At 44.9% G+C, this 26,842-nt stretch overlaps 1 protein-coding gene across 2 annotated transcripts in view; it reads right to left on the reverse strand.

Moving 5' to 3' along the window:
• DIRAS2 (DIRAS family GTPase 2) overlaps positions 1–24,236 on the reverse strand; it is a 31,420-nt gene extending 7,184 nt beyond the window's left edge. For both annotated transcript variants that reach the window (XR_014013137.1, XM_081213924.1), the window contains exon 1: positions 23,897–24,236. The gene's annotated coding sequence lies outside the window, so the exon portion shown is untranslated. The remainder of the gene's footprint in view (positions 1–23,896) is intronic.
• Positions 24,237–26,842: the final 2,606 nt, after the last annotated feature.

The raw sequence follows: 26,842 nt of genomic DNA on the forward strand, positions 1-26,842 counted from the left end.
GGGTTCTCCCGACAGACACACCCGAGCCAGTTTTGGGGAAGGGATCATGGAGACAAGGGGAGCAGAGAGCCCTGTTCTATTTGCACAGGGTTTCTGCTGATGGAAGTCATTTGTGTCCATTCCTAGGCCTGTAAATATGGGTTTTAGAGTGCTGAAGTGAATTGGGTGCCTTCTCCTGCTAATCTTCTGCCCCCACCCTCTCAAAAAAGCACTGCATAAAAGCCTCTGTGCATCCACAACCAAGAAGCACATTTGATAGGGTTGCATTTACAGTTGTATCAATATTATTTTGTAGTGTTAAGCCAATGCACAAGAACACAAGTAAATCATCACCACCAGGACCCACGTACTTACGGAACCGCCTTTCCTGGTATGCCCCATGGAGGACCTTAAGGTACACAAATGATAACACTTTGGAGATCCCAAGTCGCAAGGCAGTTAGATTGGTCTCAACTAGGGCCAGGGCCTTTTCAGTACTGGCCCCGACTTGGTGGAACGCTTTGTCACAAGAGACCAGAGCCCTGCGGGACTTGACATCTTTCCACAGGGCCTGCAAGACAGAGCTGTTCTGCCTGGCCTTTGCTTTGGACTCAGTCTGACCCTTATGTTTCCCTCCCCCTATGGTTTTGATCTATGGGCTACTATTAAAATGAGGCTACATTTTAAATTGTATTTTAACCCATATTTTAAATTGGGTTTCTTTCTTTCTTTTCTCCGCCCCCCATTATATTTTTATTGTAATTTTACTGGTTTTAGCCACCCTGAGCCCAGCTTTGGCCGGGGAGGGCGGGGTATAAATAAAAACTTATTATTATTATTATCATTATTATATATGGGCACGCCTTTTGTGTGCGTGCAACATTTTATCCACACACACTTGCAGATGAGTACGGAAAGAGTGGGGCAGAGAACATGCAAATAAAATGAAGGAGCAGGAAGTGCTTGCAGGTTGCACATGCTCCAACCCTGTACACTGGCACCTCAGGTTACATACACTTCAGGTTACAGACTCCGCTAACCCAGAAATAGTACCCCAGGTTAAGAACTTTGCTTCAGCTGGACTCCTTGGCAGGTTTTGAATAAACATTCACAAACCTTTTATTGATAATAATCAGCTAAATAGTTTGAGGATCTATACAACTTTGTAACATGCAGAAAACAGCATTTTTAGAGAAACCAAAGAATGGAACTGAGGGAAGTTGGGGTGGGGGGGGTGGGTTTTGTGTGGGAGTAAGGGAGGGAGGAAAAATGGGGGGGAAACAAGGATGATATGTTTTTGGATAATATGTCTTGTTATAATTTTGAATTAAAAAAAATTAAAAAAAGAACTTTGCTTCAGGATGAGAACAGAAATCGTGTGGCGGCAGCAGAGGCCCCGTTAGCTAAAGTGGTACCTCAGGTTAAGAACAGACTTCTGGAACGAATTAAGTACTTAACCCGAGGTACCACTGTAATTAATTTTAGAAAGTAAAATCAGAGGGAAGCCATGGAGGAACTAAGAAACGAAAGTTGAAAAACTCTTTCACCCCAATTTCCAAATTAAGATACTTCCCTCTGTCTCTAGCCTAATGCAGAAAAGCTGGAAGCGTTCTGGGCCTGATCAAAATGTATCGTAAATGCCAAGATTCTGCCTCGTTGAGCCATTAGAATGGGACTATATCTCAGCACAATATGGAGAAACAGGGATGGCATTACAGCTTCTCATATCCAAGCGAAGTGTGAACTCCCCAGAGTATAATGTTAAAGACAAGTGGGCTGAGAAAATGCTAAGAGAAAGGATAAGAAAAGGCTCTAGAAGGCAAAGAGAAAGTAGGCGTCTAGTTCGTGTCACAATCCAGCCTACAGGAAGAAACAAGAGCGGAGGCAGTTAGAAGGAATCCCCCCCCCCCAAGAGGATAACACTGACTAAATCTATGAGACAGCTGCTAACTAGGGCTATGGCTTAGGCAGAGCAGTAAAGAACAGCCATGACGACGAATAATGTCGCAATCGTGATTACAACTAAAAGGACAAGGCAGATGGGACAATGTATCTTCAGAGCTTGCCAAAGCTGGGTACGAATAGCACAGAGCCAAGGGGATGACGGTGTTGTGGTGAAGTAATTTTTTAAAAATGGAAATGAGCATGCAGACCAGGTCTGTTGTCCAGGTCGGTCATGTAACTAAAGATTCTCTGCATAGCTGTCAGCTTTTCCCTTTTCTTGCGAGGAATCCTATTCGGGATAAGGGAATTTCCCTTTAAAAAAGAGAAACATTGACAGCTATGGTTCTCTGTGTTGAGCATTTTTGATGGTCGATCTGCCCTTGCCCTAAAAAGAGGGAGGGGGTGCAATTATGCAATGATGTCTTCCAAGTCAACAGGATACTTACTATTGCTATTAATAAATTAATTAAATGTAATGTAATTAAAGTTATATGCCACCCTTCATCCAAAGATCACAGGGCCGCCATGATGAAAATGTAAGGTAAAAACACAAATAAATAGAACAAAAACAAAACAAAACAAGAACCCCCCTTCCCACAGACACATTCAAAAGGCTGTAGAATATTAATCAGCCAAAGCCTGGTTGAAGAGGAATGTTTTCACCTGACCCCTGAAAATATATAATAAAGGCATCAGGCGAACTTCCCTGACAAAGCCATTCCATTTGGAATTTGAAACCCCTCCTTCACCCCCGGTTTACTCTCATGTAAGAGTTTTGCTTTGATTCTTGGCTTTTTATTATTCCAAATAAACTTAAGAGCAACATGCTGCCATTTATTTAATTGTTGACCATTTATTTTAATTGGCAAGTGTTGGAACAGAAAATTGATTCTGGTAGCCATCTTAATCACTGATATTTTTGCCTGGAAAGAAAAGTTAAATAAGGGAAGTGAGGCTGCAAGATTTGTCAATTAATTGATTAGATGAATTCATTAAAAATGAATTTAACTATATATATATTTAAATTTAACTATTTATACAAACCACAGGTAGCAAGTGCCATTTTTGGAGAGACATTGTACCTTCTCTCTAACACCCCATTTATAGTGCTACTGGTGAACTACATACATCAGTGTTTCCCAACCCTGGGTCTCCAACTGTTTTCGGACCACAATTCCCGTCATCCCTGACCACTGGCCTTGCTAGCTAGGGATGATGGGAGTTGTAATCCAAAAACAGATGAAGACCCAACGTTGGGAAACAGTGACATACTGTACATGCATCATCTAAAAACAGAGGATGGGGTTCACCTAGTGAAGTCCGTCAGCAGAAGCCCTGCACAAAGACAGAGGGTCACAATGTGGTTCCCCCCGATGCTCCCCCAAGATTGGCTCTGGAGTAGGGTTGCCATTTTTCACACAATGAAAGTCTGAACAGAAAGGTTGTTAAGCTTTTTCTGGCAAAGTTCTTGAGGAAAATCACCAAAAACGAAACTGCCAACATGGGTTGCCATACATCTAAATTTTCCCAGACTCCCCACCCCCCGTGATTTCCAACTGGACACTGCTTCTAACTGCAGTATTCCAGATATGTCTGGGAAATTCTGGACGTATGACAACCCTACTTTGGAAGTCAATATAACTCCCTGAAACAGCTTGTCTGGAAAGCAGAGCATACATCTATCTGGCAAGCTACAATACTTGTGGAGATGAAACATTTGTAATAGCGAAGTTGAATTGCACTCATAGTATACTCTTTTTTTGCATCCAAATGGATGCAAATACAAGGGATGTGGGTGGTGCTGTGGGTTAAACCACTGAGCCTAGGACTTGCTGGTCAGAAGGTCGGCGGTTCGAATCGCCGTGACAGGGTGAGCTCCCGTTGCTCGGTCCCTGCTCCTGCCAACCTAGCAGTTCGAAAGCACGTCAAAGAACAAGTAGATAAATAGGTACTGGTGGGGAGGTAAATGGTGTTTCTGTGCGCTGCTCTGGTTCACCAGAAGCGGCTTAGTCGTGCTGGCCACAGGACCCGGAAGCTGTTAGAATCATAGAATCATAGAGTTGGAAGAGACCACAAGGCCATCAAGTCCAACCCCCTGCCAAGCAGGAAACAAAGGTTGGCAAGAGCTGGGCCAGACCAACAGGAGCTCACCCGTCGTGCGGATTCGAACCGCCAACCTTCTGATCGGCAAGCCGAAGAAGCTCCGTGGTTTAGACCACAGCGCCACCCGTGTTCAACCCCCTGCTGATGCAGGACATACTCAACTACAACATCCTTGACAGGTGGTCGCTGTAAAAAAACCTCCAGCGAATTCCACTACCACATGAGACAATCTGTTCCACTGTCAATCAGCTTGTATCTTCAGAATGTTCTTCCCTATCTTTCGTTGAACGTGATTAAACAACTAAAATTTCTTTAACTGGGTGAAAGCCGTAAGAAGAACATAAAATCCCCTGGTGCCATCAGACTGAAGGTCCACCTTCTTCAGCATTTTGCCCCTATCAATTACTACTGCACCAAGAAGCTTCCTTAAGAGTGGTTAACAGAAGATGTGTTAAATTGAAATTGGCAGAGCTGCACTTTACCTCAGTATGACTGGATTGAAGATTTGCTGCTTCTTGTTTGTGGCCACTGGTCAGCAATATGCCCAGGATCGACAGGAATGAAACAGCCATTCCCTGTGCCCAGTGATCTAGTGATTATGATAGTGCCTTTTCTATTTTTATTTTTTGCTCTTGTGGCTAATTAGACTTAACTGTCTTCAACTCTGTCTAATCCTTTATGAAATTTATCAGCTAGTTATCAGCATCAGGACATACTGCTGCAACTCTATAAATTTGTGTCTATTGTTTTTTAATTAAATGTTCTGTTTTACAATTTAAAGGACTCATTTTTACATCCTTAAAATATCAATGACTTCCCTTCTTCTCTTTCCCTGGTTCATTTTACATATCATCAATCTCTGCATATTTTACAAAAACTATACCATTCAGTATTCCATTATTACAACCATCAGAACTTATTTACACAGTTGAATTTACCTTAATGCTGCCAGCATTTTCAGCTGTACACAATTATTTCCCATATATTTAATAAACGTTTTCCAATCTTCTCTAAATGTATGTTCTTTTTGTTCTCTTATTTTCTATGTTAAGACTGCAAGCTGTGCATATTCTGTCAACTTAATTTGTCACTCTTCTTTTTCATTTTGGAGTAACAAAACATGGGCCACAGTTGTTGCATACATAAATAACCTTTTCTGACACCTGGGAATTTCAGTCTGAGCACCAGCTCCATAAATTAACCGGATGTTGCATGAAGAAATATTTTGGGTTTTTTTTATTTCAAGTTAATAACAATTTCCTTGTAAAAAAGCAGAAAGATTATTCCTTTGGGCTATATTGTTACGTGCCATGTCCATAGCTGTCAACTTTTCCCTTTTCTTGCAAGGAATCATATTCGGAATAAGGGAATTTCCCTTTAAAAAAGGGAAACGTTGACAGCTATGCATGTCTCTCAATGAATATCCTAGTTGCTGGTAAGCGTGTGCATTCATAAGGTTTTGCATTTGTTCCATGAAAGAGTCGCTTTTAGTTTAACCTAATATATACTCTTGACTTGACGTGTAATGTGGATTAAGACTCACGGTGTATATATAGCCTCTGCTACTTAGGAACTCTTTTCACATTAACTGGCTCTGATAGGGAAAGTCCTAATTTATTTGCTAGGTTTCTCTTTTTTAAAAAAAAAATCACTATAATATAAAATTATCGTAAGTGAGCATAAGTAATGATTAAAGAATCTCTCTAACGAAATGTTTAATTACAGCCCCTGAGCAGGCTGATTTAAAAGAAATCATTGCATTCCTCTCACTGACTTATACTCTTTTTTTCATGCAAGAGGTAACTGCAGAGCATCAGATTTTGGGAGAAGGTTCAACCTATGAAAACACTTGGGATACTCTGTAGGATCAATTTATCCCTTCTTTTATGGCTAGTAGAGATAACAAGGCAATATCCAATTCAGTCATACTAAGAGCAGGGTCATTACTGACGTCAATACTTTTCCATGGATCTGAGTATGGCTATCACCCATCGTTTATTTATATGGTGTCTGGCCTGTTTTTCACACTTTTATACACTGCCATGGAATCTTCTGGTTACACTTATTAGGAAGAAGAAAAAGGCCGATTGACTGTAAAAATAGTGCGGGAAGAAATGCAAGGACCAGGGAACTAGGACTAAAAAGTTATGTCTTTTATTTTGGACTCCCCAAAAAGCCCCAAATGTTCTCTGTAGGGAAGGGGTTTAGAAGCTTTCCCAGTCCAAGACCCACATTCCCTTGCAGGGGGATGCGGGGGGTTGTGCACGGCCAGAGGCAAAGGTTGCCCAAGCAATGGATGCAACCCTTACCTTTGTATAGTAGTAAAAAAGGTAAAGGACCCCTGGATAATTACGTCCCGTCAAAGGCCACTATGGGGTTGCGACGCTCATCTCGCTTTCAGGCCGAGGGAGCCAGCGTTTGTCCACAGACAGCTTTCCATGTCATATGGCCAGCATGACTAAACCCCACTGAGTGCAACGGGACACCGTGATGGAACCCAGAGCGCACAGAAACGCCGTTTACCTTCCCGCCACAGTGGTACCTATTTATCTACTTGTATTGCTGTGCTTCCAAACTGCTAGGTTGCCAGGAGCTGGGACAGAGCAACGGGAGCTCACCCCGTTGCAGGGATTTGAACCACCAACCTTCTAATCGGCAAGCCCAAGTGGCTCAGTGGTTTAGACCACAGCACCACCCACATCCCTAGATAAATATTATCCCTACCCCACAGCAGTACCTATTTATCTACTTGCATTGCTGTGCTTTCGAACTGCTAGGTTGGCAGGAGCTGGGACAGAGCAACAGGAGCTCACCCGTTGCGGGGATTCGAACTGCCAACCTTCTTATCAGCAAGCCCAAGAGGCTCAGTGGTTTAGACCATAGTGCCACCTGCTCCCCTACTGTACAGTAGGCTACATTCTAGCCATACAAAAGGCAGAGGTTTTTACGCCCCCCCCCCCACAGGCACACATTTGTCTATCTGGGAAAATAAGACGCATTATCAAGGATGCATTCCGGCCAGGCAAAAACACTGGGATGACAGGAAGTACAGCCATCAAGGGCTGTGGCCTGGGGACATGTAGACTGGAGCCAGGCTGCTTTCAGTCTCCAAATCTGAAGTTCCCCATCCCCACTTGAGAGAATTTGCACACTGTCCTAGGTTTTCAGAAGCCAAGAATAAAGGACATGTATCGAGAGTACAGTCACTTCAAATAGTTGCCCACCCCAAGGATAAAATATAGAGGGTGGGGTTGGAAAATAATGAGCAAAGCATAGTTTTTTTCTAAGTAAGTGTATATATTCTGTAAGTGTGGGATATTCTGCCTTGCGGGCCTTTTCATCTGGAGGATGGGCTCTGAGTGTTCATGCAGAATTTCAATCAGGACGATTAATAATTCACAAAGAATTTTGTGAAGCATTTTAAGTACAGGACTGCAGACCAAGCCAAGTCGCACCAAATTTAGCTGTAAAGCACAAGATGACTGATGTAATGAAAAGTCTCCATTTGAGGGGGTTTTCCCTTAGCAAACAAAAATTGGTACTCCCTTTCTGTCCTCGATAAGATCCTAGAACTAGTTTCTTCAGAGAGGCTTTTTTTTGCTAGTTGTCTGCTGGTAGATATGATTTTGTAAGCAATTTAATGAACATCAGCGTTTACCAATCTTCTCCAAGTTTTCTAAGTACCCTGAACTGATGGACAATTGACACTAGAGAATACGAGTGATTATAATACGGCAGAAGTGATGATCTCATGCCTTGTAGCACGGAAAATATAAACATCTGTTGCATCACATACTCAGATAAGGGTTCTTAAAACAACAGGATTCTTCTGCTTCCGCAATCATTGAAGTGGTGCTAAATAGTAAGTTTATTTGATATTTCTATGGACAGCTCCTAATGGATTTTGCACACTGTTGCTTAAGAGAACACACATTCCCTCTTCTTAGTGAATCAGTGGTGCCATTATTGTAGTGGCACGATAATCAGGCCAGTCTTTGCTTTTGAATTTTAGGAGCCCTGCTAAGTAATCTCAATAAGTTGATGGAAACTCATTACAGACTACCCTCAAGTGCCATAAAGAAGAAGGTCATGGTTAATAGTTTGCTTTCCTAAAGGTGTGTCTAAACAGTAGCTTCCTGCATTTAGGGGTGGGCACCATTAAGCTTCCGTTCAAAATCAGAATTGTCTGGAAATGCACTTAAGAGTCCCTGCAGAAATGCTGCACGTTAAGAGATGTTAGTGTTTCATGTATCATTTTAAAATGAAGAACCAAACCCATGAGACCTCATTCAGAAACCCTGAGACACCAGAGTGCAAGACAGATGCAGGCAATTGTGCCCAAAGTGGTATGATAATAATGATAATGATGATGATGATGATGATGATGATGATTGTGAGGGGATGATTAGCTGCTTGTGCGTAAAAGCGTACTCCCTCAGAGTTTGTGCGGCTCCACAAACCTCTGTGCGTGACAGAGCTCCTCAGACATGTCTGCTCTAGTCACTCGTAGCGTCTGACAGTGGCTGCCGGCGGAAGCGCTTCCAGCAAAGAAGCTCCTTGACGGAAACGCGTCTCCTGGATTCACGGCGTGACAGTTTCCGGCGAGGCGTGGGTCTCCCCACGGGCGCCTCAGATACCTCCCCACTGTTCTCACTGGAAGCGTCTCTGAGCCCTCCCTCCTGCTCGCATTCCCTCAGAGATTCACTCCTCCCCCTGCTGGTTCCTGCCTCAGCTGTTGAGTCTCTTTCTTCCTCCCTGAGCCCCTCCGCCTGTTCCTCCGATGGCAGTTCCCTGACATCCACCTCCCCTCCAGGGCCCCCCTCACCCCCTCCCATTTCCTCTCCTCTGGGAGATGAAGGGTAAAAACCCCGAAAAGAATCTTCTTCATCTTCAGACGTCTCGAACAATTCCCTCCATCGATCGCCGTCCTGGCTCGCTGAATCCTCCTCCTCCTCGGAATCTGTGAACCCCTCCAACTCCTCTTCTTCGTCGGTGGTGGCAAAGTATTTCCTCCGGAACCTCGCTACGGGCTGAGGTTTACGTGGGAACCTCTGATGAAAAGTTTCTATTAAAACTTCGTCATTGACATCCTCTGCCCTAACCCAGGTGTTTTCCGACTCCGGTTCCCCTTCCCACATTACCAAATACTCTACTTGATCTCCCTTCCACCTGGAATCGAGGATCTCCGCAACCTGGTAGCTGTGTTCCTTCTCCTCCATTGCTGGCCCCCTAGTGACCCTCCCTTCTCTGTCTCCTTTATACGGTGACAGCAACGACCTGTGGAAAACTGGGTGCAGCTTCATGTGGTTCGGTAACCGGAGTCTGAAAGCCACTGGGTTGACCTGCTGCGTGACTTCAAATGGACCCAGCCTTTTGGGTCTTAACTTCTTACAACCCCCTTTGAATGGTAACCCTTTGGTTGACAGCCACACCTGGTCCCCCACCCTAATGGTTTCACCTTCCCTTCTGTTTTTGTCTGCCTGCCTCTTATATTCCTCCTTAGCCCTGTTTAAGTTAAGTTGGAGCTGGCGATGGATCGCTTCCATTTCTTCAACGAACTGTTCTGCAGCTGGAACGCTCCAGTTCTCCCCTTCCCCCCCTGGGAAGGCTCGGGGATGGCACCCGTGATTAGCCAAAAAGGGGCTCATTCCCGTGGACACGTTCTCTGCATTGTTGTAGGCAAATTCTGCCAACGCCAGCTTCTCCACCCAATCATTTTCTCTGTCATTCACATAACACCTCAAATACTGCTGGAGGACACCATTAGCTCTTTCCGCCTGCCCGTTGGTTTCTGGATGACGGGCAGTTGAGAAATTAACTTCAACATGCAGTAAGCTCATGAGCTTCCTCCAGAACCTGGAAGTAAATTGTTTCCCTCGGTCTGAAACCACCCTCAAGGGGGCGCCATGCAACCTAAACACATTTTCTACAAACAATTTAGCGGTTTCTTCTGCTGTGACCGCATGTGAGCAGGCTATGAAATGGGCCATTTTAGTTAACAGGTCTACCACAACCATGATGGCTGTTTTCCCTCTAGACCTCGGCAGATCAGTCATGAAATCTATTGCCACTGTTTCCCATGGTCTTTCAGGTGTGGGTAGTGGTTCTAATAAACCTGCCGGTGCCCGCCTCTCCCCCTTGGCTCGTTGGCATTGGTCACACCCTCTCACATACTCCCGCACATCTTCCCTGACCTTGGGCCACCAAAATTCCCTGGTAACCAGCCACATGGTTTTGTGTTGCCCAAAATGCCCTGCTGTGGGGCTATCGTGCAGTTGCTTGAGTACCTTCTCCCTTAATTCCCCTTCAGGTATATATAACGCTCCCTTGTAGTACAACGCCCCGTTTCTCTCCTCAAAACCCCCGGGTTTGTCTCCCTCCCTCCTGAGACCCCTGAGTTTGTCCTGGGCGTATTCATCATGCACTGTTTCCTCTACCAATTCCCTTTGCCCCACCAATACCGCCCCACACACCCAGCGGTCTTCTGGAATGACATGTGTCTCTTCGGGTGCCCCCTCCCCCTCCAAATATTCGGGTTTGCGTGAGAGAGCGTCCGCCCTAACGTTCTCTGGGCCTGGCACGTAACATATCTCAAAGTTAAATTTGGAGAACTCCTGGGCCCATCTCAACTGCCGTTGGTTGAGCACTCGCGCAGTTCTCCAGTACTCTAGATTCTTATGGTCCGTGCACACTTGCACCTTATGTTGTGCCCCAATTAGCAGGTGCCTCCATCTCCGGAAAGCCTCATGAATAGCAAGAAGCTCCCGGTCGTACACCGTGTAGTTCCTCTCGGATTTGTTCAGCTTTCGCGAAAAGAAGGCACACGGTCGCCACTCTGACTCCTCCTTCTCCGGCTGCAGAAGAAGCACCGCCCCTATGGCTCTGTCAGATGCGTCTGTTTCGACCCTCAGCCTTTTTTGTAAATCCACATGCAGAAGTTGTTCTTCAGAGGCGAAGGCCCTTTTCAGTTCCTCAAACGCTCGTCCCGCCTCCGCCGTCCAAACAAACTTCTTTTTACTGCTGAGACAGTCCGTAATGGGCGCCGTCAGGTGGGCGAAGTTTCGGATGAACTTACGATAAAAGTTCCCAAACCCTAGGAACCTCTGCACATCCTTCTTGGTTTTGGGTGTTTTCCATTCCAGCACTGCCTGAACCTTGCCGGGATCCATGGCCAATCCCTTGTCTGACAGGAGGTACCCCAGGAATTCCACCTCCTTGGTATGAAACTGACACTTCTCCAGTTTCACCCACAGCCTGTTGGCTCGCAGCCTGCTCAACACTTCTCTGACGTCTCTCACATGTTGCTCCTCATTCTCCGAATACACCAACACATCATCTAGGAAGGCGACGCAATTCTTGTAGAGCAAAGGACCCAGTACGTGGTTCATAAACGCTTGAAAACACGCTGAGCCTGCTTGTAATCCAAAAGGCATAACGAGATATTCAAATGCCCCCAAAGGTGTGAACATGGTGGTCTTCCATTCATCCCCTTTCCTTATACGTATCAGGTTGTACGCCCCCCTTAGATCCAGCTTTGTAAAAATCTTTCCCTTCCGCACCCTGGTCAAAATATCATCAATCCTGGGCATAGGGAAAGCCACTGGTTCTGTCACTGCATTTAACAGCCTAAAATCACATACAAGTCTCGGCTTGTTCGTGTGTTTTTTATCCACAAAGAACACTGGGCTACCTCCCGCTGCTTTGGACTCTCTGATGAAGCCTCTCTTCAGGTTCTTGTCAATGAACTCTCGCAACTCCTGCATTTCTCTGTCTGACATGGCATACAACTTGCCTACAGGAAGCTGTGCTCCAGGGAGTAAATTGATCTGGCAATCAAAGGGCCTATGCGGGGGTAGTTGGTCAGCTTCCTTCTCGCTGAACACGTCGCTGAGATCTGCATACTGTGGTGGTACCTTCACCTTCTCCATTACTTCAGTCCCTGCTAGGGTGGCTTGGGCCCCTGCTGAACCCTTTTCCCCTTTGCAGTGTTCTAAGCAATGTGCCGAACCAAAGGAAACCACTCTTTGATGCCAGCCCACCAGCGGATCATGTAGCGCTAGCCAGCTCATCCCCAAAATAATGGGAGCGCCTCCCAAGGTGGCCACATTAAATGCTATCAGTTCTGTGTGCCTTGCCACCCTCATTATCATTGGGACGGTCTGCAAGCTGACTCCTCCTCCCAACAACTCCCTGCCATCGATCGTGGTCACCTGCAGGGGGTTGCTTAAAGGGACAGTCTGTATCTGGTGTTCAGCAGCAAACTCCTTGCTCATAAAATTGCAGGAGCTGCCTGAGTCCAACAGCGCCTTTATTTTTAGGGGGTGTCCATTTTGCAGCTCTAGCGACACTTCAATCACTAGAGCAGGTTGAGGTGCTTCTGGCACGGGCACTTTCACTGCTCTTTGGCCTGGCTGCAGTGCCCCGACTGTGGCAACCAGGCGTTGGCTTTTACCTGCTCTGTTTCTCCCTGCTCTCCTCCCTCAACAGCTCCCACCATCCCTTGCCATTCCTTCCTCTGGGGGCAGACTCTGGCAAAGTGGCCTGGCTGTTGGCAGAGGTAGCATTTCCGGGCGCCCTTTCCCTCCTTCTTAACCCCCTCACTGGGTTTTGAAAATGCGCGCGCGCGCGCTGTTCCGATTTCCATCGGCTCTGCAGGCGGGAAAGCTGGCTCAGGAATGTCTGGAATGCGGAACTCCTTCCAACGTTCCCCTCTCCCTTCCCGCCTCTCCAAGGCTCTTGCCTCCTGGCGCGCTCCTATGGTCAGCGCAGATTTGGTCAGCTGATCCATAGACACCGCCCTGGGGCTCCGGGACAGTTCATCTTTCACAGCCGAAGAAAGACCTTCTTCAAATAACATCTGAATGGGTGCCGCCGATAAATCCCAACCCAATCTGTGTACCAGCATGGTAAATTCAGTCCAGTACTCACGGACAGATCGGCTTCCCTGCTTGCAAGCCATTAGCTGCCTGCGCACCACCCCTTCCTCAATATCGCTGGAAAACATGATATCCATTGCACGAAAGAACTTCATCGTGTCCTTTAGGACGTCATTGTGCGTTGCCATTAGGGGTCGAACCCAGTCCCGCGCCCCCTTCTCAAGGTGCCCAATTACGAAGGCAACTCGCGATTCCTCATCAGGGAACTCATCAAACTGCACATTAAGGGCATATTGCATCTCTGTCCTAAAGGCATGGTAATCCTTGGGGTCCCCCCCAAACTTCTGCACCAATCCTGGTACCTTTCTGGGGAACTGAGTGACTCTCCCCTTTTGGTCTGCATCCTGCGCCCTCCTCTCCTCAAGCCTCGCCGTCTGCAATGCAAGTTGGACTTCCAACGCTCGGTATCTTTCTTCCAAGCTTGGACCAGTCCCAACCCCTGCTCCTCCGGTGCCGGCTGGGTCGCTCATGATGCTTTCTCCTGCACAGGAAGCGTACAGAGACTGTCAGACTGCTGTGAGGGGATGATTAGCTGCTTGTGCGTAAAAGCGTACTCCCTCAGAGTTTGTGCGGCTCCACAAACCTCTGTGCGTGACAGAGCTCCTCAGACATGTCTGCTCTAGTCACTCGTAGCGTCTGACAGTGGCTGCCGGCGGAAGCGCTTCCAGCAAAGAAGCTCCTTGACGGAAACGCGTCTCCTGGATTCACGGCGTGACAGTTTCCGGCGAGGCGTGGGTCTCCCCACGGGCGCCTCAGATACCTCCCCACTGTTCTCACTGGAAGCGTCTCTGAGCCCTCCCTCCTGCTCGCATTCCCTCAGAGATTCACTCCTCCCCCTGCTGGTTCCTGCCTCAGCTGTTGAGTCTCTTTCTTCCTCCCTGAGCCCCTCCGCCTGTTCCTCTGATGGCAGTTCCCTGACAATGATGATAATAATAATAATAATAATAATAATAATAATAATAATAATAATAATAATAATAATAATAATAATAATAATATATTTATTCCCCGCCCATCTGGCTGGAATACCCCAGCTACTCTGGGTGGCTTACAGCACATAAAAAATTGTAAACATTAGACATTAAAAATTCCCGATACAGTGGTACCTCGGGTTAAGAACTTAATTCGTTCTGGAGGTCTGTTCTTAACCTGAAACTGTTCTTAACTTGAAGCACCGCTTTAGCTAATGGGGCCTCCTGCTGCTGCTGTGCTGCCGGAGCACGATTTCTATTCTTATCCTGAAGGAAAGTTCTTAACCCGAGGTAATATTTCTGGGTTAGCGGAGTCTGTAACCTGAAGCGTATGTAACCCGAGGTTCCACTGTACAGGGTTGCCTTCAGATGTCTTCTAAAAGTCAGATAGTTGTTTATTTCCCTGACATCTGATGGGAGGGCAATCCACAGGGCAGGCGCCACTGCAGAGAAGGCCCTCTGCCTGGTTCCCTGTAACCTTACTTTTCACAGGGAGGGAACCGCCAGAAGGCCCTCAGAGCTGGACCTCAGTGTCCGGACAGAACAATGTGGTGGAGATGCTCCTCCAGGTATACTGGGCCAAGGCCATTTAGGGATTTAAAGGTCAGCACCAACACTTTGACTTGTGCTCAGAAACATACTGGGAGCCAATGTAGGTCTTTCAGGACAGGTGTTATATGGACAGGTAGGGTCTCAGCCTGTGTACCAGATGGAGCTGATAAACAGCTGCCCTGGACACAGAATTGACCTGCACTTTCATGGACAGCTGTGAGTCCAAATTGACTCCCAGGCTGTGCACCTGGTCCTTCAGGGGCACAGTTATCCCATTCAGGACCAGGGAGTCCTCCACACCTGCCCGCCCCCTGTCTCCCAAAAACCATCCTTCTGTCTCGTCAGGATTCAACCTCAACCACAATCTTCAGATGCTATGATGATCACTCGTGGCTGGTTATGAGATCAGGACATAAATGTATTTTCATAAAAAGTCAAGGTTTCATAAGAGAAAGTATTATAAAGTAAAATTATACAGTAGTGCCACCTTGCTAGGGCTGCTAATTTTTTAAATAGTCCTCCCATACCAGTTCAGAACCAATTCCTGCCTTTATTTTCTTCTCCCTTGCAGTGGGGCCTAAATAAGATTGTTTTAGCTTACTGCATGTTCCGGCACTCAGTGCTTGCCTGTTCTGACTGTCTGTTCTGCTTCTGAACAGTTTGTAGTGTCCTTGAAGAATAGGTCAAGGACATTTAAACAGGAGGGATAGAGATTTAAGATTACAAGGAACATTGAAGTATAAGGGGATGGTTTGACAGTGCAGCTAAGCACTTAGAGACCTTGTGGGATCTCCTGCCACAGGGTCAAGCTAGATGTGATGTTAAGCACATGAATATAGTTCTGTGGTTTTTGTTTTGCGCACCCAGGTGCAAAGAAGCACAGACAATCCTAGAATAAGTCACAGAGTAGCAATATTGGGATTAAACTGGGCCACAACTTTATTGATTACAAATGCCAGAACTTGTCGGCATATGCAGATTAATGGTTGGTAGGGGATGACCAAGGTTAAGGGTCACCCTACAACATTCATCATATCCAGGAACCTCACTGATAATTGGCAGGGGGCTCTAAGATCTGCCAGCTCCTGAGTTGGGTATCTGGACAGGAAGCACCCCTCTGGGTTTGGGGATACGTCTGTGCTTTCAGACTCCATTGGCATGAATGAGGAGGGGACTGTGGCCAGGAGAACTTTCTGGAGTCCACCACTGGGCAGGGTCTAGGCCCAGGAGAGGCAAGGTTATACCCTTGTCCAACTGGTCAGTTTAAAAGAATCTCACACATACCTTAAAGGCACATCAATGTTGAATGCATTCACACGATTAATTTCAGAAGCCATTGGGGGCTTCTGAAGAGGATCTGGACAGGCATCTGTTGGGCGGGGGCGTTGAGATAAAAGGATATCCTGATGCAAAGAATCTGATTATCTGTTTAGGGCCACTTATTAAAGGTAAAGGTACCCCTGCCCGTACGGGCCAGTCGTGTCTGACTCTAGGGTTGTGTGCTCATCTCGCTCTAGAGGCTGTGAGCCGGCGCCGTCCAAAGACACTTCCGGGTCACGTGGCCAGCGTGACGAAGCTGCAGCTGGCGAGCCAGCACCAGCGCAGCTCATGGAAACGCCATTTACCTTCCTGTTATAAAGCGGTACCTATTTATCTACTTGCACTTAAGAGTGCTTTCGAACTGCTAGGTGGGCAGGAGCTGGGACCGAATGACAGGAGCTCACCCCGCCGCGGGGATTCGAACCGCCGACCATACGATTGGCAAGTCCTAGGCACTGAGGTTTTTACCCACAGCGGCACCTGCGTTTCCAGGGCCACTTATTAGATGCTGTGAAATATATCACAATTGTGCCAGTAAGTACTGACAGCAGCATTCTCAGAGGCCAAACAACTCTACATTGTGTCTTCACACACAAATGGCAGAGAGGAATAGCGCAACCAGTCCATCATTCATTGATCACAGGGCTTCATTTCTGATTAAGCAAAGCAGCTGGCATGTTTTCAATGAGCAGTCATTAATACTGCTATTTTGAAGGCCTAAGTAGCAAGAGAACAATCAGTTCTGGTGTTCCATATTTCCAGCTGAGCTAAGTTTAATCACAGAGGATGAAGTATTCATACCAGTAGCTGACAAACCATCTTCTAAAAACCGTATGAATTCTGTGCGAGCATATAGGGAAAATGCATTTGATGCTTAAAATGTATCAAGTAAATTTCGGAATAATTTAGATGTTGCATTTGCAATAAAATCTAGTCGAGTTACAAACTAGATGCCCTTTTCTCTTCCTGAAACAAGATGAAAATTCCGTTGCAAGGAAGCCACTTCCAGAGAAAAATGCTTGCTGCACTTGTCAATTATTTTAATACTGTGGTCAACAGATCAAAACCAAAATACTACAAATTCAGTACCAGTTGTTATGCAGTACATTTTGGGAACTGGCCAAGTCTATGGAGCTCCTCTTGAACCATGTTCAGAGTTTCAGATGCATCCATTAAATGTGGGTGGGGCATCTGCAGGTATTACATGGTTTATATTAATTTTCTCTAGTCTCCTCACACACTTCAAGACTAGACAACCCTTCACAAAGTTGGTCTATCATTCCAATTTGTCACACCATGATCAACCAAGATATTAAGATTCTCCTCAGAGACAATTCTCTGGATACCTCCACTGTTATGTACTGAGTTGAATAGGATTCAGAATGCAGCAGTCTGATTGATCCTAGAACAATAGGATTCAGAATGCAGCAGTCTGATTGGTCCTAGAACAATAGGATCCAGAATGCAGCAGTCTGATTGGTCCACAGGAGCCACCCAATCCAGTTCCAGATGGAAGTGAATCTGCAACCTGATTGGCCTACAGGAGAATCCTGGAATTCGCTAATCGCGTGGGGAACATTGTGTAAATAATGTATATAAAGCAGACATTCTGGGGAAACTTCCATTCCTCCTCACCACTACAAGCTGAAGAAAGAGCATGAAATCCACTCTCGGCTCTGAGTATATTTCATCCACCAACAGAAAAGAAACAGGTGATTATGTCAGACAGTGTCAGAGACCGTGCTGAGGAGGGGTGCACTAAGGAGGAATGGTGGGAGCCACCCCCCAACACCTACCCCGATCCTAATCCTGATCCTGAATCTTCCCAGGAGCAGGAGGACGGTATAGATTTGGAACAATGGTTTATAGAGGGGCATAGTTCAAACGGCAGAAGCTGGGAAATACTGGATGGGGAAAAGCTAGGAGAAGATGCACTGGGAGAGAGAGAGTTAACAGATTCACAGTCTCTGGACAGCATTCACCCCCTTCTCCACGGAGAGCTCAGAAAGTGTTAGAACAGAAAGCGCAGAGGGTACAAGCTCAGATTACAAAACATAGGAGTGATATAGATTAATAGGGATGGAGTGGGGGGGGAGTAAGCCTTAATTGGGAGCAGCACCATTTCTAGTAGACGTGTTCTTTTTTCTCTCTCCCTATGATTATGAAAGAATCTAACTGGTAAGACATTCCTTTCATTTGATCTCTTCTTATTTACTGCTACCAGGAAGAAAGCCAGTTCCCTGAAGCCTGACAGACAGGGCCTTTGTGGTGGTGGCAGCCAGCCTTAGAATTCTCGCTTTGACTGGTACAGAGTATTACAGTCTTTATTTTCAGTGCCAGACTGAACTAGGACAGTCAGATGCAAAAAGAATCTTTTCCAGAACAAGCAGATATTCTATCACTGGACCAGCTGTCTTCATAATCAAGGACACTTAGGTTTCTGCATGTTCACCCCCCATCCAGCCCATCAATGATTTCAGAGAATGGTTGAGAAATTCCACAGCCTCTATGGGCTGAGAAGAAAGGGAGATTATGGATCTACATGTCACCTGCATGTTGCTGACAACCAACTCCAAACCTCCAGGCAATCCCATCCCCTTAGTGGTTCATTTAGATGCTGTTTTACCATTGTCCTAAATACTGAGTGGTTTATAAATACTCATCAATCAATCAAACTAGTAGAGAGCACAAGAAGGAATTTTGCAGGATCTCAAGCAGGTGTTCCCCCAGGACCACCTTCAGGAATCTCCTCTCCGCAAACGGCAAGATCTATTGTGTGCCAAGGCCCCATGACCCGCAGTTCCCAAATTGATAATAAACACATGGACATGAGTATTTTGGTTTATGGGTTCAAATAGGCCATCATCATTTATTATGTATTTATTATGGGTCTCCCTAGCCACTCTGGGCGGCTCCCATCAGAATATTAAAAACATGATAAAACATTGAACATTAAGAACTTCCCTAAACAGGGCTGCCTTCAGATGTGTTCTAAAAGTCAGGTATTTATAAAAGTCAATTTATAAAAAATTATTTTACAAATTGCAATTTTAATATACAGTAGTCACCCTAATGTTCAAAATTAATCTTGGGAGTCTTTTGTCCTTTTTATGATAACTTGTGAAAGTTAATGTCCTGGCTAGTGCCTGTTAATAGCAATGGAGTTGCCTGAAGAATTCAGAACAGGGCTGATGCTATGAAGTTTAATCCCTGAAATTATCATCATTTTCCAGTGACAAGATTTAAGTTCAATTCAAAAGGGGGAAAGTAAAGAAACAATTGTGCGATTCGGCGAGTCTCATTACTGCCTAGCATTGATTTTCAGTCAGAGCCGCTGAGCATTAGTGGAAAGAACCTTATGCAACCTGGAAATTGATGTGCTTTCACCCATGCTGCTGCTTTATGGAACATCCATCTTAAAAAGAGGGAAGGATGCTAGCACTGTAGTATTCACTAGTCATTCTGACACAAAATCTCTCTCCCTGCTGCTTTAATGCAACGTCGATTGGATTACCGGGGTTTCCAGAATGTGCTGACAGCATCTCAGTTAAGGAATGTAGAAGATGGAATCTGGCTTCCTTTTCCCCCACATTTCACTAACTCTTTATATTTCTTGGCTCCTGGCTGATGCGTATCAGCAAGTAAATGAAAAACAGTATCCTCGTTTAAATTATGACATTCTTGTTTCCAGGTTAAATTTATTATTATATGTTGGAGGGCTCAATTTAGATGAAACGTTCACTGTTTCTAGCCATCAAAATAAAATAATTCCAGTCAGCCTTGCACCAGAGGAAACTACACTGTGGTGCTGGAAAGTATCTAATTGTTTTTCCAAATTATTTTAAATTGCCTTGGTGACTCAGTTGACTGCCATAGATTTTATAATGGGCATCTTTAGCTGAAATGTGTATTTTGGAAGCTAAGGAAATTGTTTGGGCATCCAAGTAGACACTATAAGTGTGACTGCAACTCATTTCACCACTGGAACAAGACCACAGCATCTTGCACTGCCTATCAAACTGCCCCACATATTTTTCATGCCATCAAGAAATTCTGCATTGAATTCAATGGCCATAGTGGGTTTGCATTTTGAACTGTTGTCCAAGCACTACCCGTGCAATAAAGAATTGTACAGGAAATATACATGGTTTTATTTTCTTTTGCAACACACAGAAAAAAAATAGAGTGTTCTCTGAGGCATGGTTTAAAAGAAAACAAATAGAATTCCAGAAATGGAAATTACATGTCATAAATGATATTTCTGCAACACACCTGCCTGAACCAGGAGGGAAAAAAATGCTTTAGGGAATAGAATAAAATAAATGGACTTCCAGTGGAAAGCATTTTCCATACCTTATGACCTACCAGTGCTGGAGAGGGGGGTGCAATAGGAAGCTAGGAAACTGTTTAAGAGCAGGTCATATTGTTTGCCCATTTATGCAGTGGGCTCCAGAGTCTTCAACTGTCAGGGACTGAGCAGAGGAGGAGGAGTGGCGGAGACCGCCTCCCCATCCTGACCCTTCCAGGGAGGAGGAAGAGGAAGACAATACAGTGGTACTTCAGGTTACATACACTTCAGGTTACAGACTCTGCTAACCCAGAAATAGTGCTTCAGGTTAAGAACTTTGCTTCAGGATGAGAACTGAAATCGTGCTCCGGCGGTGCGGTGGCAGCGGGAGGGAACGAATTAAGTACTTAACCCGAGGTACCACTGTATAGATTTACAACAGAGATTTGAGGGAGGTCACAGATCAGAGGCGGATGGGGTGAAAAGTTGGGAAATAATGGGAGAAGAGAAGGCAGAACCAGAGCAGCAGCTGGCTGACATGTTGTCACTAGAAAGCATTCTAGACCCAACATCTCCCAGAACCTGGCGAGTCTTAAAAGTAGGAGAGCAAAGAGCTTATAGACTGAGGGCTCATAACAGCACCCGTACAGGAGATGATGACAACGAATGAGGAAGTGAGAGAGACAGGGGGTGGAGATTAACTCGGGACAATGCCATTATCCAAGAGGCTGGGTTCTATAGCCTTTCTCTGTAAAGTTTGAAATAAAAATGGACGGTAAGAAACTTTCCCTTGTCTTTATACTTTCCTGGGCAACCAGCCGGGAGCTGCTGACAGTATCCTAACATTAACAGAGGACTTTCACATCCCCTATTACCTGATAATTTAAACTGGGGGTTCCAGGGAATGAGCCTGGGGTGTTCCCCATGCAGATCAGGGGCTTTAAGGTAAAGGTAAAGGGACCCCTGACCATTAGGTCCAGTTGTGGCCGACTCTGGGGTTGCGGCGCTCATCTCACTTTACTGGCTGAGGGAGCCGGCGTACAGCTTCCGGGTCAGGTGGCCAGCATGACTAAGTCGCTTCTGGCGAACCAGAGCAGCACACGGAAACGCTGTTTACCTTCCCGCCAGAGTGGTACCTATTTATCTACTTGCACTTTGACATGCTTTCGAACTGCTAGGATGGCAGGAGCAGGGACCGAGCAACGGGAGCTCACCCCATCACGGGGATTCGAACCGCCAACTTTCTGATCGGCAAGTCCTAGGCCCTGTGGTTTAACCCACAGCACTTTACCCCTGAGCTAAATACCTTCTGTCAATAAATGCAGTTGTGAAACCTTTAACACCTTATCAGTCTCTACAGCCACAGCAGGCGCTGTAACTCTCCAATGGCTTGACTTCACCCACAAAGGCACACTCCTCCATTGTCTCCTGAGGCAGATGCCAACAACAAAATATGATGTATCTGAGCACGTGATGCACAGAAAGAACTCAAATGTTGCTAAGGCCAAACATGCGCCAAGATCTTTCATCCTCACGTGTACAGAATCACAAAGTTGGATGGATCTCTCATGGCTTCTCCAGCCTAGTACCCTGCAAGAAGATCCTTCCACATACCAGAAGAGAGAGTTCTCCCATCTTTAAATACATCTCAGCGCCAAATGCTAGATATACACAACACAGGAAAGGCACTAATGTCATATTCTGAGCACAGCTGGCCTGACCCACCTTACTTACATTGCTTTTGTGAAAGTTTCCGTGAAAGAAGATGTCACAACCACCCCAAGTCTATTCCATTGCTGGAATGCTCTTGTATTTCGGAAGTTTTTCTAACTAATCTGCCAGCGATTGAGTGAACCAATTTTCCCTGTTCTTTTTTCTGACTTCATTTGAAAACTAAATATTGACTCCACCTTCAATTAAGAAGTAGCAACGGCTGTCATGGGAATTAGAGGAGTTCTGCAGACTAAATCTGCGGTGTCAGGTGATGAAATCCAACTGATTAAATGTCCACAGATAATTGTGTTTCAGTTCGGTTGGGCTGGATTTAAAAAAAATAATAATCTGGGAAAGATTTCTTTTCTTAAATGAGCATAAGAACCTAAGAGGATTCCCACTAGATCAGCCCATCTAATTCCTGTTTCCCAATGGTCAAGGAGATTCCCACAGGAAGCCAACTAAGCAGGACATGGGGGAAATAGCTGGGATTCCGTAGCTGGAATTTAGACTAGTATCCATTTAGAGACATTAAGACTCGCCTTAACTTCTATTAAATTGACTAACCCCTTTTTAAAGCTGTCCAAGTCAGTGGGAAGTAATTTCATAGGTTAACGATGCACTGTGGAAATAAATACTTCCTTTTATCGGTCATTAAGCTTCCAGAAGTTATCTTCATTGAATGACCGTAGGTTTCTGGTATTATGAAAGGGGGTGGGGAGTATTTCTGGCCACTTTCTCTACACCATCCGTGGCTCAGTTTGTAGAGCATGCAGCTCTTGATCTCCAGATCATGGGTTTGAGCCCGACGTTGGGTAAAACAATCCCTGCATTGCAGGGGGTTGGATTGGATGACCCTCTGGGTCCCTTCCAAGGCTCCAAATCTATGGAATCTATGAACCATGCACCATTCTGCCATTTCTCCCTTACTTGCCTTACAGCTGCAGTTTCTTGAACCACCACAAGCGCAGCTTTCCGGGCAAATCTATTTAATAATTACTCACAACTTGTGTGGGGCTAAATGTTACAAGAAAAGGTGCCAGTACGTGCTAAATTCAGCTGGATAATGGTGAAGCACTTTCTAGATCTGCAATACTTCCAGTGGGAACATTTTTTCATATGTTTTATAGGGCTATAACATGGCTCCTGTACAACACCAGGAATCCATACTCCACGCACATAACTAAATTCTGGCTGCAATTCCGTGCAAACTTGGGAGTAAGTCTCTTTGAATTCAGAGGAGTCTGCATTGCAGGGGGTTAGACTAGATGACCCATAGGGTTCCTTCAAACCCTACAAGTCCATGATTCTATTCTTTAAAAATAAAATAAAATAAAATAAAATAAAGCAAGCTTAATTCCAAAAAAAATCAACCTTGCAAATTATATGGTTATATGGGAAACAAGCATAAATGCGCATTTGCATAAGCATGTTCATTCCTATTAAAAACAACTACATAGGCATGCAAAAGTACAAAGAAAACACTTTGTGAATCTTAACTCCTTAACGTATTTTGCTTTAAGATAATGAAGGAAGTCTAGATAAAATAACTGATTTTCTTAAACAGTTCTTTGTTTTGATTTCTTTAGGGGCTAGTGATTGATCAAGCTGTTCAAAGCAGGAGAAGCAACCCATCTCTGTTCAAAACATGTCAGGGACTATTTGTTTAAAACTTACCAACCTGCACTGCCTTACTCTTTGGCTTGGAAAATATTCAGATCCATTTGCCAGGGCGCTATCTCTCTTTTTTCAGAAACAGGAAAGGTCCACGAGAATCTAACCCCGAAATGTATCACCTGCACATTTTGAAAGATGCGGAGCTATGAAGTTCTCCCTCACTAGTATTCTTTCCTTTTGCATTCCAAAATGTTTCCATCCACTAAGTTTCCCCTTTGGGTTTTGTTTTTTAAAGAACATAATAATCTTGCATTACTTACACCCCTTTTCCAGCAGGCAGATGGGTCAAAACATTCCTCACATTTCATTCGGGTGAAAATTGTAGCCTACAGCCAGTCTTGTAATGTGCATCCTGATCATTATGCAACATTCTAGAGAGAGTTTATTAAAAAATAAAAAATGAGGAGACTTACCTGAGAAGAAGAAGTCTGGTAAATATGCTTCAGTTTTTGCCTGTCATAGTAGCTGAGGTAGAGCCGTTCTGCCAAGGCTGGGAGGTGGCTGTTTTTTAGTTCTCCCAATCTGTATCCTTCCTCCTTCCCTCTTCCGCTTTATGTCCAATTGGTGGCTGTTCTTTGGTGCTCCTGGCGTTTCTTGTGCTTTAGTCACTGAGATGCCAGCTCCCTCTCTTCCTCTCTGGGTCTCTGGGCCGTGGTTAATGCTTGTGTCCCTCCGGTTACTCCCTCTCCTCTCTGTGGCAGAGCAGCTCTGGCTCCGGCTGCTGCATCAGCTGCTATTAGTACCTAAATGGCGCCTGCAAATCTCATCTAAGCTTTTAACTGCCACCTACTGAATAAATGTGGAATTCACATCTTTGGGATGGGCTGGGTTTGGTCTTATTAAAAAAAAAAAGAAATTCAACACTCGGGCAAAGGCGGTCATCTCTGTCGTGCAGTTGGGCTCGCATCCTTCAAAACTGCATTTTATATGTTTTGTTTTCTTCGCCTCTCCAAATGCAACAGCAGCAGCCCTGCTCCTTGAGCCTGACAGAGCTCACACAGGCAATTTCATGGCTGAAGTGTTGAGTTGTGCACAGAATGGTCTCGCAAAATTCTCCGCTTCATCTGCGAGCGCACAGATTGGTGGGAACTAAAACTCACAGAGTTTTGCCATGGAGAGAAGTGTTTTCCCCCAAAGTTTTAGTTCCAGTGGAGCAGCTTTCTTGTTTCAGAAAGGTTTTGGAATGGGTTGTTTGTTTGTTTGTTATTGCTGCCACTGCAAGTGGCACCAGTAGGAGCTGTAGCAGAAAACTGGCCGCCATTTTGCATCCTCCATTCTGCCCGTGATCTTATACAGTGGTACCTCTGGTTACGTACTTAATTTATTCCGGAGGTCCGTTCTTAACCTGAAACTGTTCTTAACCTGTTTTATTAGTTTTCATCAAACAAACATACTAATAAAAAATTAAGTTGAAAAAAGAAAGAAACTGTTCTTAACCTGAAGTACCACTTTAGCTAATGGGGCCTCCTGCTGCCACCGCATCGCCAGAGCACAATTTCTGTTCTCATCCTGAAGCAAAGTTCTTAACCCAAGGTAATATTTCTGGGTTAGCAGAGCCTGTAACCTGAAGCGTATGTAACCTGAAGCGTATGTAACCTGAGGTACCACTGTACAGTTCCAGGCCACTGTGGGAAAGAAAACAATACGTCCCCCCATGTACACACATAGCAATGGAAAAAAATTGGAGAAAATGCTGCAATGTAGTCTTTTCCCAGTGTGTGCGGGAGAGAGAGAGAGTGAATATCTCAACATTTTAATCAGAAAAAAATATAACTTTTGGCTCAATTCCTCTAGAGATTACACAGAACGTGATTGTGGTCGATACTGTGTTGAAGGAATGCTGCTGTCAACTCCCTACCTTTCAGACCTTTTAAATTTAATAAATAAATACATTTAGTGGATCAGAAGAAAGATTATTATTATTATTATTATTATTATTATTATTATTATTATTATTACTATTAATTGAATTTATATACTGCCCTATACCCAGGGCAGTTCACAAAATAAAATCAAGATATAAAACCACAAAATACATAATAAAAATTAAAACGACAACCCAATAACACCCCCCCAAAGAAACCCACACATTTTAAAAGGGCATAGGCTGTAAATCAAAGCAACCAAAGGCCTGGTTAAAAAGGAACGTTTTTGCCTGGCTCCTAAAGGTGTATTTTTTTAAAAAAAAATTGTTCCGGGATTACTGTGCAGTGAAGTGTGGGCAAGAAATGTTTTAAATAAATAAATAAAAAGTAATTCTCTGTTATCAAGGTCTTAAAAAAGAGAGACAGAGTCTACTAGAGCTGCAGCCTGTGTTGAAAGGATACACTCTGACCTGGAAATCCACCTCCCTAACCACAGGTGTATGGAGCCTGACTCCACTTGCGTGAGGAAAAACACTCTGTATATGCTTAAGGATAGCCTGTTTTGTTATTACATTTCATCCCAAAGACACACGCTGCCATTGTTATAGTGAAGGGTTAGAACTAAGGGTTGTGTTCAGGTGTGTAGATGTTGCCTTATTTCTGGTTACCTTTCTAGGTAATGCCCCCATCTGAGAAACCTGGGACACACACACGAACACACATACACAAACAAGCAAACACCTCTCTCTGAGCAAGTGCCTTCCCACTCACACACAAAATGCTACCAAACAAGTACAGTGGTACCTTGGGGTTACGTACAGTGGTGCCTCGCAAGACGAAAAGAATCCGTTCTGTGATTCTCTTCGTCTAGCGGTTTTTTCGTCTTGCGAAGCAAGCCCATTGACGGATTAGCAGATTAGCGCTATTAGCAGCTTTTAGCGGCTTTTAGCAGCTTTTAGCGGCTTATCGGCTTATTGGATCAGCTGATAAGCGGCTTAGCGGCTTAGAAAAAGGGGGAAGGGGAAAACCCACAGGAACTCGCAAGACATTTTCGTCTTGCGAAGCAAGCCCATAGGAGATTCGTTTTGCGAAGCACCTCCAAAACGGAAAACTCTTTCTTCTAGCGAGTTTTCCGTCTTGCGAGGCATTCATCTTGCGGGCCACAACTGTACTTAATTCGTTCTGGAGGTCTGTTCTTAACCTGAAACTGTTCTTAACCTGAGGTACCACTTTAGCTAATGGGGCCTCCTGCTGCCGCCACGCCGCCAGAGCACGATTTCTGTTCTCATCCTGAAGCAAAGTTGTTAACCTGAGGTACTATTTCTGGTTTGGCAGAGTCTGTAACCTGAATCGTATGTAACCTGAAGCGTATGTAACCCGAGGTACCACTGTATACTTATTACCCAAGTATAAATTATGTATTTGGAAACAAACAACAACTGGCTGCCACCTTCCCAAAACTCACTTAGTTGCTTCGTCAGACATAAGCAATGG

Source organism: Podarcis bocagei (genome assembly GCF_964188305.1).
Source record: "Podarcis bocagei genome assembly, chromosome: 11".
Taxonomy (NCBI): domain Eukaryota; kingdom Metazoa; phylum Chordata; class Lepidosauria; order Squamata; family Lacertidae; genus Podarcis; species Podarcis bocagei.